Source organism: Triturus cristatus, chromosome 3_1 (genome assembly GCF_964204655.1).
Source record: "Triturus cristatus chromosome 3_1, aTriCri1.1, whole genome shotgun sequence".
Classification (NCBI taxonomy): domain Eukaryota; kingdom Metazoa; phylum Chordata; class Amphibia; order Caudata; family Salamandridae; genus Triturus; species Triturus cristatus.
This window is the reverse complement of record NC_140583.1, coordinates 189,560,910-189,573,129: the sequence shown is the minus strand read 5'-3', so window position 1 is coordinate 189,573,129 and position 12,220 is coordinate 189,560,910. Positions and strand designations below refer to the sequence as shown.

Here is a 12,220-nt window from a genome sequence, read left to right as displayed (position 1 = left end):
GATCCACATAAATTGAGAACTGTATCTCTAAGGCAAATGTTTTTTAATATCCTTATTGTTTTCATGTTAGGATTTAGACTGAGAGGCATTTCTGATTGGGATCAGTTTGAGAGATTGGTGTGATATTGTCCCACGTCATACAGGCGCCGTCAAAGTTGTCGTAGGTAAATTCAGCTTCTTAAATGGCCTACAACAAATATCTCAGAGGGTAAATGCATTGGTAAAAATATAAAAAGTCTTGACAATATCACTCCCCCTAACTAATAAGCCCATCATTTATATATCCTCAAATGTTATTGATCAACGATCTTTGTGAATCAGATCGCTCCCTCTCCACCCTACTCAAAACTGACCCCTCAATGAAGTTTCAAATTCTCACCAACTCAGTGCTGAAAGCTACCCACTAATTTATCAAGGTCATCCAAATAGGACCTAGGAATTAAAATATGTCTACAACCGTTGAGAGGCATGTCTTAGAAGCGTGAAGTTATTAAGGTGATGATCAAAACATTGAAACTAAACAAACTCCTATGCCTTCTACTAAATTGCAACTCTGCAATAACCAACTCAGTATCTGTTACAGAGACAGTTCTATATGAGCTTGCCGCACCTTTCCTGACAGAGACACGGCTAGCACTTCATGGCAAGGTGCTCCCACAAGGATATAAGGTATTGCAGAAGGCATTTGTACTTGAAAGAAAATAATGTAGTGCAGTCATTAAACTGACCCAACATACTCCAAAGGATCTATTCTGCATCTCATTACCGCCGAACCATATCACATTGTAGCGAAAACCCTATCAAAATTGATTGGTCAGACTACATCATTATTCCCTAAAGCATTACCATTCCAAAGTTCCCCTTGGAATTGCAGCAGGAGCCAACATTCGCACAAGTGAGCAACACAAAAAAACAGATCTTTGGACAAACTGAACTAATTCAGTTAGTCTGGAGGATACCACCAGACAAACACATTGTTTGGAGCACCACTGTTCTTTAGTACCTGCTCTTTAACCACTAGATCCTTCCAGTAATAAATACCGAAATCAAGAGACAAAAATAGTTAATTGTGGCGGGTTCTGCCCTACTTTCAACTCAGACAAAATTTGAAAACTCTAAAACACAAATGGAGGAACAAACTCAAATCACTCTCTGGAACTAAAAGTATAACGCTCGAGTGAAAGATACAAATTTCATATCCTGAATAATTAAACTGGCTTTGAAGTCCAAAACTAAACCAGCTAAAAATAGTATCATAAAATTGTTTGATACAGTTACAGCTCAAGCGAACGGGCTAGGGCGGTCAATGTCAAATCTGGGGAACCAGGTTCAAGTCTCAGCAGTGATGCTCAACATCCTGTGATTCTGGGCAAATCACTTATCTCCCAATGCCTATCAAAAAAAGAAAAATGAATGTGTCCTTGTGTAACGTAACTGGTGCTCATTTAAAGCGCTCTGATACCTTGGGGTCAAGTCTGAGCTATATAAATTCCAGAAAGACAAAAAAGCTAATGATCCAACCAGAGGACAAGACATTGAGTCCTAGTTGTCAGAGATAATGTACTAGTAGATCTTATTGCGAAGTCTAGCCACAGATTCCTTACCTTTGCGTTATTCCAGGCACCAGACTGAATCTGGAAAAACTTTCCGCAGCAGTACCTCTGTGCATCGGTAGAGGGCGTCGAGCGACTCCATTGTGACGTCGCCCACCGGATGCGAGGTCGATAGAGTTCATATACATTCACACTGAAAGACATGAGTATGCCAGAAGGGATCTGGAAAGGAAGGACAACCCAGTTCGCAGAGCGGGGAGGATGGTAGATCGGTAAGGAATCTCCAGCTAGATCCTGTCTCTACCAGATAAGGCATTCGCAAAGGTAAGTAACTTATTTATCTGATAGAGACATCTAGCGGCAGATTTCTTACCTTTGAATTAGATACCCAAGCAATACCATCCCCGGAGGAGGGGTCTGCGAACTGTTCCACGAAGTATCCCTGACTAGGACTAGCCAGTCTTTATAAGAGAGAGAAAGCGTAACCGGCTGTCAGAAGGGTAGGTGAGGGAGAAGACGCACAACCAGAAATATTGTAGAAAACATGGGACATACACAGCAGAAGAATGATGATGGGTTAGAAGAACAACTTCAGATAATTATAGAGCATCCCCAATGGTAACTGGACCATTAGCAGACAGGGCTGAAGGCCAAATATAATGGCTAAGACCACAGAGTCCAAACTCCTGGCCATAGACACAAGCGATACAAAAAGCACCACACAAGCTGTAAGAAGGCATGACAAACAACAAAAACAAAGACGGCCGTAGACCATCCGGGGCCATAGGAAGCACTCAGATACAAAAGCGAGACATCTGGGACCATTCAAATTTGCTTTTGCAATTGCAAAGCAACAAAACAGTGATGGTCCCATGGGACACTAGGAAAAACGATGTTTCTCCTCAGATCGATATTCAAATGATATTCGCATCAATCTTTATTGATTAATCATCAAAGGTTTTATTCATTTGTTCTTTATATACAAATTCTTCTGGCATCTTGTATTCTCAGATGCGGCAAGCGTTCATTTCTAGAAGCTTATAAACCCAATACATTTCGGGCCAAACTTGACCCTTCTTCAGGGGTCTGCAATTAAATACATGAATAACCCAAATCAATACAAGTCCTTCATTGACTCATAAATACAATATTATGAATTCAGCAGAGTAAATCTAATTTAAAGAAGCACATTAAATAGCTGCCACAAATCGATACAATTTCTTCACTTACTCGTGAAACAAGGTCCATATAATTGTTTTTTAAATTTCAGCTGAATAAATGTAATAGAAATGGCACATTTCATAGTTCAACATAAATGTATGATCGTCAACATATTTTTTCAAGAATGCGCCTTATCGTCTGTCAAAACAAAGCGTGTATGCAATGAATAATACTTTGAAACGTTCCCCAAACGCAAGTAAGATGTTTACGGAAAAACATCGGAAGGCTACATTGTATCACCGTAAGAGATAATGGGCGCTTCTGTGATATGTGCATACATATACATTTTAAAATGAATCTGTTCTGGACACGCTAAAACTGTAAAGTTTACATCGTCGTATTTTGTGAACAATACCCCTTATTGTCTGAGAATGATCAAGGTGTAGTCTGAAAAGGATTATTTAACTGCTCCCCGGACGCAATCTAGTATCTTCGTAAGGGATACGATGTTTCACCAATAACAAATATTTAAGCGTGTATGCGGTTTTGAAAGCGCTGTTGCTGTTATGAAAATTCTTTAAGAGAGCCCTTCATCTGTCAAGTTTATTTAACTAGAAAATCTTATTAAGATCCAAAGAACACTTACGTTTACTACTGTTACATCGGACGCGGGAAAAATCTTCTCTGTCAGACGTTACTCTCACGGCTTTGCTTGTTTACGTAGCAAGCGTCAATTTGAAAGCGGAAGTTCTTAAAGCAACCGTAGTCTTAACGTGCTCAAAAACCACTAAACAACTACCTGGACCATAATGCTAGATTCTGTTTGCCTGTAAAATATGTAATACTCTCATGTCTCTATTTAGCAATGGTATTTCAAACTAGTGCGAAAATTATTCAAAAAACGAGGATAAAGGGAAACGCAGTCAACATATATAAAGTAGAAAAAATGCTCGGTGGCGAATGTGCTAGTCTGGACATATTGTGTGCTGTGTGTTTTTTAATCTTTATGCGTGAACCAGAATATAAATGCTAAATCCAGGATCATCTCTACTGTCTGTAAACCAAAGTCCTAAGGGCATGTATTCCTCAATATGTATTAAAACTATGCGTAAACTTAAATGTTTAAGGTTATGTGCGCCACTTGACCCGATATGTATTTCACAATGCCATCATCTGTTTAGGTAAACATGGTGTGTTAGTCTTGTGTATAGAATGATCACTAAACATATTATATCATTTCATTGACAAGAACATCAAAACGGAATTGTTTTAAAAAAACAACAGTTATGTTTGTGTATGTGAGGACACATACACATATGTTTATAAGAAACATGAAAGTTCGATCCGGTCATTCATCCCAGTAGGTTGCATTGATTGCAATTTCCTAATCCCAAAAAATTCGGCTTGTAATAATTGTTTTTGTGGATCCATAAAGGAACATGGCTGCACAACTTCTAAAATGGTGAATTTCAATTGGGAGATTTGATGGTTTGATTCTTTCCAATGAGCTGCCACTGTGGATTTCAATTTATTTTGCCGTATGTTGCTTTTATGTTCGGTGATCCGAACTTTTACTTTCTTTTCTGTAAGTCCAACGTATGTTTTGCCACAAACAGATAAAGCAGATAAAAGAAAAGCAGTCGGATATAAAACAACACTACCGACTGAATGATGACAATCATGCGGCTGAGAGATGACCGAAATGGGAAAACAGCAGGTGAAACACAACCTGCTACAATAGAGCAATGAACACCACTATCTGGGACTGTAAAAGAGCAAGTTGAACAAATGCCAACACAGGGGAGACCAATTCAAACAGCAAATCTCCATTGTAGAAGAAAACATATCAGAAAAGAAGGGTGGCTGGGGTGTTGGCTAAAACCGCTGAGAAAGACAGAATAATAAGTGTGGGAAGACCAACACCACAAGCAGAGGTCAACAACCACTCGATCAGTAGAAGAACTGGAATAACAGAATGAGTGGCAGTGCACCCATCATAACTAGTGCGGAGGCGACAAAAGAAATGTGTTCATACGAGACAGGACCCATAAAAGGGCCAGACGGTATAACTGAAACACAACAAAAAATCCATAGTATACCACGAATATGGAGGAGGAAAAAACCTCACCTCTTCCAGAGAAAAAGAGAATGGAGAGAAGGAGAGAAAATTCCACAAGCAAAAAAGGAAATCTCCAGGGTCCATGGGACAACCTGTGTACTGTCAACAATTCCGGTGACATCAAAAGTGAGGATCTCGGCATCACCGGAGAGTGTTATTTCCCCCCCCTTCATGAGTCCAAGAGATAATGAACCCCTCAAGGAGTTGAAAAGTTATCCTTGCTCGCGAGAAGGGAGAAAAAGTGTGAGATGGTGGCTTGGTATATGCTGTTGACTATTTAAAGTGGGCACCATGTACCAATCTACACGGCCCTTATGATGTATGAGGTCAAAGATAACCTTTATGAAAGCTTTAGTGATAGCTATGGAGAGCAACCTTAAGGCTTAATCTTGAAGGAATGTAAAGCAGCTTGTTTTACCAGAATATCACCTCCTGAATGACTAAATGAAGGAGAACCACACAGTAGTTATATAAAAATATGTATTTATTAATATATAACTCTCTACTACCCTCTACACGAGGATGTTGTTCACAAAGCACACAATACTGGATCGATAGAACAGCGGTAAGTAATACAATACACAGCGGGCTCCAGAGGGAGACCGAACTATATACTAAAATAGTGGTATAACAATCACAACTTGACTAGACACAGTGCCTAGAGCACGCAGAATCGCTGGGACCCCAAGGAACCACCCAAGGTGATGACACAGGAGACCCATGGAGGACGGGGGCAGTGAGGAAACACGACCGCATGCTCTGTACAACTCTATGGGAAAGTCGCGGTGGCAAAGTTAAAGTTAAAGTGTAAGGACTAGGGGTCGGCGGAATTTGCGAAATTCACTTTCGCAAACTATCGCGAAAATGTTAAAAAATCTCTGCAAACACGCGGAAATATCGCGAAGACGCAGAAGTTTTTTTCCCGCCCGTTCGCAGTATTTTCTGCGTGATCGCGGCTTGCCAACTTAACCATGCGGTTGCTCACGGGCGCGGCCATCTTGTATTTACTTGTCCCGCTCACGTTCGATATGACGTGCCCGCGTCCTCTCGCTCGCGGTGGAGAATTACGTGTTCGAGATCTCAATCATCTCATACTCTCGCGGAGCATGGTCGCGAGAAGACAGACATGATCGCGCGACGAATGACGTGGTTGCGCGACAAATGACGTTAATGCGGGTGCGAACTATTGAGACACAGTGCAAATGGCTACCAACAATCCAACATCTCATGGAGAACGCGACCGGATCGGGAAAACTTGTCGGCGAACGCGGGGATTCAGGCAAGGCGATCGCGCGCACGCGAGAATGTATTTTTTTACAGCGCGAGCAAGAAAAACATTTCCGGTAAGATGCGGATTGCGGAAATTTTTACTTTTTTGCGCTCTTCGCGAAAATGTCAAATTATCACAATTTCCGCGAGCGGAACGGAATTTTCGCCCAGGCCTAGTAAGGACCCTTCTAGGAGAACTTCGAGCAAACCCTTTGGAACTTAAGAGTTTAAAGAGCCACCCCGCCCGTGGATACCGTAATATCAGAGTTGCCTAACCCAGGAAAGCCGGGTGCATAGGTCGGAAGTGGCGTCGGAAACTCTTGTCGTCCTCAATGGAAGGAAGTGAAGAAGTGCTGCTGCCGTGAAGGTGAAAAGTGTCCGGTGGAATCCAAGCCTGGATTCTGGATGGAAGGAACCTGAATGCAGAGGGCACAGAGTGTGGGTCACTTCAGAGTGACCAATGGCTCAGGAGACTAAAGCCCATCTGGTGCTTCAGGTGCGAAGAAGGAATACTTGAGGTCCAGGAGACGTCGAGGACGACCAGGAGCCAGAGGTGAGCTGTCCCATGAAGGATGTAGAGTGCTGAGGGGTCGGTGTCCAGCAGGAGCACCAACAAGCCTTGGCAAAAGCAAACGACGCAGGAAGGACAAACAGGTTACGGTGTGGACCAGCAAGGTCCAGGGGACACTCCAAGCAATGGAGTCAGGCATGTCTGAAGCAACCAGGAAAGTCCACGAACAATCAAGATGATCCTCAGGAGGACCCACAGGCCGAAGGACCAGGAGTCGCGAGCGGACCTCGAGCATGTCTGCAAAGTACCAGCACACGGTGCGAGGAGGCCGGAGTTCTTTGGTGCAAATACTGCTCAGGACCACACGGGGTCCAATGCACAAGCTCAAGAATCGACAACAAGCATATGCACTTGCAAATGGACATGGTGCTCAGGGGTTCGGGTTACACAGCCCCCACAAGGGATACTGGCCTCAAACTCGGTGAGAGGGCAGATCAACATCGGGGAGGTTCAGGAACCCACCTCCTGTGTTGCTGAAATCTTCGGAGTCCGCAGGAGCTCAGGAGCAGCCACTGGTCAGTTGTGCTTTAGGCGCCTGCAAAGTAGGGGAGTGACTCCTTCACTCCAAGGGAGATTCTTCTGTTGTCTTAAGTGCCCCACAGGTCCTGCACGGAGCCTGTATGGAGTCAAGGCACAAACTAATCTTTGGACGGAAAGGGGGGATGAAGTCAAGCCTAGTCGAGGTCCAGCGAAGTCCAGGTGTACAGACGGTCAAAGGTCAGTGGTTTCTTCTTTGTAGAATCTTGTCCATGTAAAATCCAATGTCCTGTAGCCAGGTAACTCATTTTATACCCACAGGAGAGGGTTGGACAGATTCAGGGGACCCTCCTAGGGGAGGGGCAGGACAGAGTGGTGGCTACACCCATGATCTTTGTCAAGTTTCGCGCCAGAGCAGGAGCCAATGGCTCCCAGAACTGATTTGAGTTGAACTATGCACAGGGACACAAAATGTGGCCCAAGTGCCGACTTTCAGGCACTCTGAGTGCACTCACCCAGCCCCAATACACTAAATCCTGTATGGGAGGTGATCACACCTACCTGTGACAGGAAGCCTATTGTGCTGCCTTCCTCTGCTCGAGCTTGGCTCAGCAGCAGGAGGGCAGAAATGTCTCTCTGGCTGGCAGCATCCATTTTGTGCTGTCCGGGTCGAGAAGGCTGGTACCGGGTAGACCGGTGACCCCATGAAGCTCGCTTCAGAAGGGTGGAATCATACCTTCCACACCAGTTACTGGTGTGGAGGTATGATTCCAAGGTGTTTGACACCAAACTCTATATGTTTCTATGCAGCCGTTTTCGAGATAGCATTTACCGCGAGGTAATAAGCACCTCTAGCCATATGTCTGGCTGAGTCACAGACAACTCTAGAGAATACTCTGATGGCTGCAAGGGGCTCTGCTCATGCAGGGGCACCCTCTCACATAAAACCCAGCACCCTGCCTTTAGGATTGATAAGGCCTGCTATTGGGGTGACTGAAAGGTTTTAAGTGTAGCGACCATTAGATATAGTGAACCTATATCTAACGTAAGTGGTGCAAGCACCTGCTTACATAAGCTGCAGTAGCATACCTAGAGTTTCATTTTGCATGGCCTCTCATGGGCGGCATAATTCATGCTTCAGCCAATGGGAGGCCTCTGGGGTACCTATGCCCTGGGTACATGGTGTACCATATACTAGGGACTGATATGGGTACCCCAGTATCCAATCTGGAGTGTACCAAATTACATGTGTGTCCATTCAAGGGAGAAAGCAGATAGGCTGGGGTCCTGATTAGCAGGATCCCAGCCAGACAAGTCAAAAACAGTGAGACATCCAGCAAAAAGTGGTGGTAACCATAAGAAGCAGATGCTACTTTCCTACAGAAAGTCCCAGGAAGAATACGAAAGGAGTATCAAACCTCCGTGCAAATCAACCCAAGAGAGGGTGGTTAAGGAACACACATAAAAAAAAAACTGTTCAGTAAGTAAAGGTTGGGGTTACTATAGGAAGGGTCATGGAAATGTTTCCAACAAGCACAAAAACATTGCAGAAAGCAATAACCGCTTCGCAGAGGGCAGAAGTAGAGTAAAAATAGACCATACAGTGGCATAGAAGAGAAAGAGGCAGCAGAGTAGAACACCCATACCAAGATACAGACAAGGTACATCCAAAAGGAACCTTGAGGGAAAGAGAAATTACAAGATTTGTTTGTACCCGCACATAGCGGGAACTAGCACAGAGGCGCTAAGCCCGAAAGAAAAGAAAGATCATCGCCCATGGCAGGAGCTGACAATGTACCCTATGTCAAGAAGTATGCTCTCTTTCCTTGCGTGTGCTAGGAAAGAAAGGCACCAGATAAAGCGTAAGGAAAAAAGCAAGGAGAAACCCCATGCACCGTCCTACTAAGCACACAATATGACGTCCCCTATAAGGGGTAGCAAGGTACCAGAAACATATTGAGGAATGCCCATAGGGCATACCACCAAAGTACCCTGAAGGACAGGGAACAAGGCAACAGTGCAGCCGCACAAGACAAGCAGAATACCCCAACAGAGCCTGGGTAGAAAAAATAAAAGTACACCTTGCATCAATAGGCGTGGAAGCCAATATGGCTATAAAACAAAATGCGTCCCAATAACTGGGACCATAGCTAGTCATTGATCGGTCAGAAAGCAAAAAAATAAAATACCTGCAGGACGCAGGAGCACCTCAACGTGTGCCACTCATACGTGAAGTGTGAAAGAAAAAGTCAATGGCACCATTCCAAAACAGCTTATATGTGAAAGAAAAACCAGTTGACCCTACCCTGTACAAGCTCAGTACAGGGGAAAAAGAGGAGAGGACAATATAGCAAGCAGGTCTTAAGATTTTGCTCCATCCGCTATCCTGAAAGAGGTATAAAGTAGAGTTAACTTGAGCACCAAACAGATGTTGACCATCGAAAAGGCATGTACACATGGGCGGATTGAACAGCCTCTGAAAAACCAGAGGTGCGTAACCAAGCACACCAGCGACAAGCTACTGAAGGAGCCATGGCTCGCCCTACAGAACCTGTAATATCCATGCCACAGGGAATCAGCAATTTAGCCGCCTGACTTCCATCCTAGGACAACTGAATAAGAGTGTCCCGGGTGTCATCAGGGACGGAGGAGAGAAAACGCAAGACCGAATCCCACAACATGTGAGAAAAACGGCCCAGAACAAAAGCGGTGTAAATGGATTGCAAAGCAGAGCTGGTGGCAGAAAAGATATATTGACGAGAGCATTTAGACTTTTAGACTCTCTCTGGAGGGATGTCGGACAGGACACCGATGTCTGGGGAGGTTGTATAAGCCTTAACCACAAAGCTCTGTGGAGTAGGCTGTCGGAAGAGGCAGACAGGGTCTCCAGGGTCAGAACGGTGTCTATGAGCAATAGATCGGTCTACAGAGGCCCTTGAAACTGGTTTAGCCCAGGAGCCCAACAAAATATCAAAGAGGGCTTCACTGAAGGGGAGCTCAGGCTCCGCCTCCACCTGGACTTGATAAAGCACCCCAATTAGTGGATCAATGGGCACCTCTACAGAAGGGAGCTGCAGCTCCAGAACCACGCCAACTCTCAACAGGAGCTCAGCAAAAGCATAGCTAGCCTCTGTAGCAAGTCTAGGAGGGGAAAACAATCGCGAGGATGGAGAAGAGTCAAGGCCCAAGCCTCACCAAGGTCAGGCATCCAGTGAAACTCCGGAGGAGGCTGGGTCATGCCGTCACAGACATCACCAAAATACTTGTCTCCGAAAAGGAAAATAGCATGGTCTTCTCCGAAAAGAACTGTTCTGTGGACGCTGCTCCCGACAGCGACCGTAGTCAAGGGGGCGACACCTCTGCGTCGGGGAGTGAAGACATAGTAACGGCGATCGATGGCGGCGGATCCAACACTGGTGTCACAGGTGGGCACCCCAAAGGGCTGTTCGCCGGAGCTGATCTGGATTTGGACACTGATCCAGAGGGCCTCACTGACACTGACACGGAGGCTTGGAGTCGGTCGAGGGTTCTCCAGCCTCCTTGGGGCCGAGATGCGCACCAGGGTGAGGTGGAGAACCAAAAATAGCATGAAAGGAGAGATGGTATTCCCTCATCTGTTCCAGAGATGCCTCAGTGCCAGGGAACACCGGAAGGCACAGGGCAGACTGTGACACCGCTACCAGAGGAATTGGAGGTGGTATCTCCAACAATAAGGTCCACTCTTGTTCCCTTGCAGTGAGTAGGATTCTAGGATAGTTGTGTTAATTTAGTAACTGTTAAATACAAGGTTTTCGGTTTGTTTCGCCTCTTGGTTATTCCAGTGTATGTTGAAGCTACCAAGGATGAGGTGATCAATCGAAGATAGAGGTGTGAGTAATCTGGTCTATTAGTTCGTGTAAGAAGAGTGGATAATAGGATGGTGACAATTATGTATATGTTGGTGACGGTTACATTTATTTGAAGGCATTAAAAGGGGTTTGACTTGGGGGCTTGACTGAGTACACTGGATATGCTCTTTGCATGTTATTGCTACCCAAGTTCCTTTTCTGTTTTGTCTGTTTCCTATTGATTACAAGGTTTGGAGAACCATGATATCCAGGAATCATTGTGCAGAGTGGGCAAGCTGTGTTTCTGTTAGGAAGAGGATGTCTAAACCATGTTAAGCAATTAGATCTACTATAGCTGGAGAGTTTGCTGGTGCCAGTCTGCAGTTCAAAAGTATGCATTTCAAGTTATTGATTTTTAGGAATTATTTGATGTACTGAACTCTAACTGATCTTTGTGGGGAGAGATTGGACTACCATGCTCATCTTTTCAATTTCTTATTTAAGCATGTTTGAGATTTCTTGAGAGGCTATTATCCATTGCCAAAGGTGGTGTTTAACGGTTTACCGTGCGATTCTTCTCCTGGGATCAAAGTGAATGGCGGAGTTGGTTAAATGTATATAACTGGGTGTTGGCAGATGCATTGTGGGAGTGCCATGAGAGGGGGTCAAATCGTTGAAGGATGGTGTCAGTATTTAGGTGAGTAACTTATCCTGAGTAGTAAGGTTTGATAATTCCTTTGTGGTTGTGCCAAGCTTATGGGTGTTTGTAGGTATTATGACTGTACATTGGTCCTGATGGATATTGCTATTCTAGTTTGCTTTAATAGAGGATGTATTTGATTCAGTGAGTGTGTGTAGTGGATTGTCCATCATGTTTGTTTGGCAGGTGTTCTTCAGGTTTTGAAAGATGCTTGTGATGCTTGCGTATGAAAGGTTGATTTCTGATGAGTAGATCAATGTCTTCCGAATATTGTGTAAGTGGTAAGTGATTTTTGGACTTCAAATCCAAAGATATAGAATTTGTATCCATGCGGAATAGGTTTCTTTAATGACTATGAAGAAATCATAAATAAAAGTTTTCAAATGTTTGTTTCTCTGTGAAGAAGAGGAGGTTGTTTTTTATATAGCCATTTATTTGACTGGAGTGTTTGTCCGTGAAGATTGGATTATTGGTGAGCGCATGATTTGTGATGGTTTTGGCTGAATTTTTAGATTCCTGTAGGGTGAATAATTTCAGAGGTGT

The 12,220-nt window shown here is 44.2% G+C and overlaps 1 protein-coding gene across 1 annotated transcript in view; it reads left to right on the top strand.

The window, feature by feature from the left end:
• LOC146859903 (kinesin-like protein KIF18A) overlaps positions 1 to 12,220 on the top strand; it is a 391,179-nt gene that overhangs the window by 370,102 nt on the left and 8,857 nt on the right. The window lies entirely within an intron of this gene.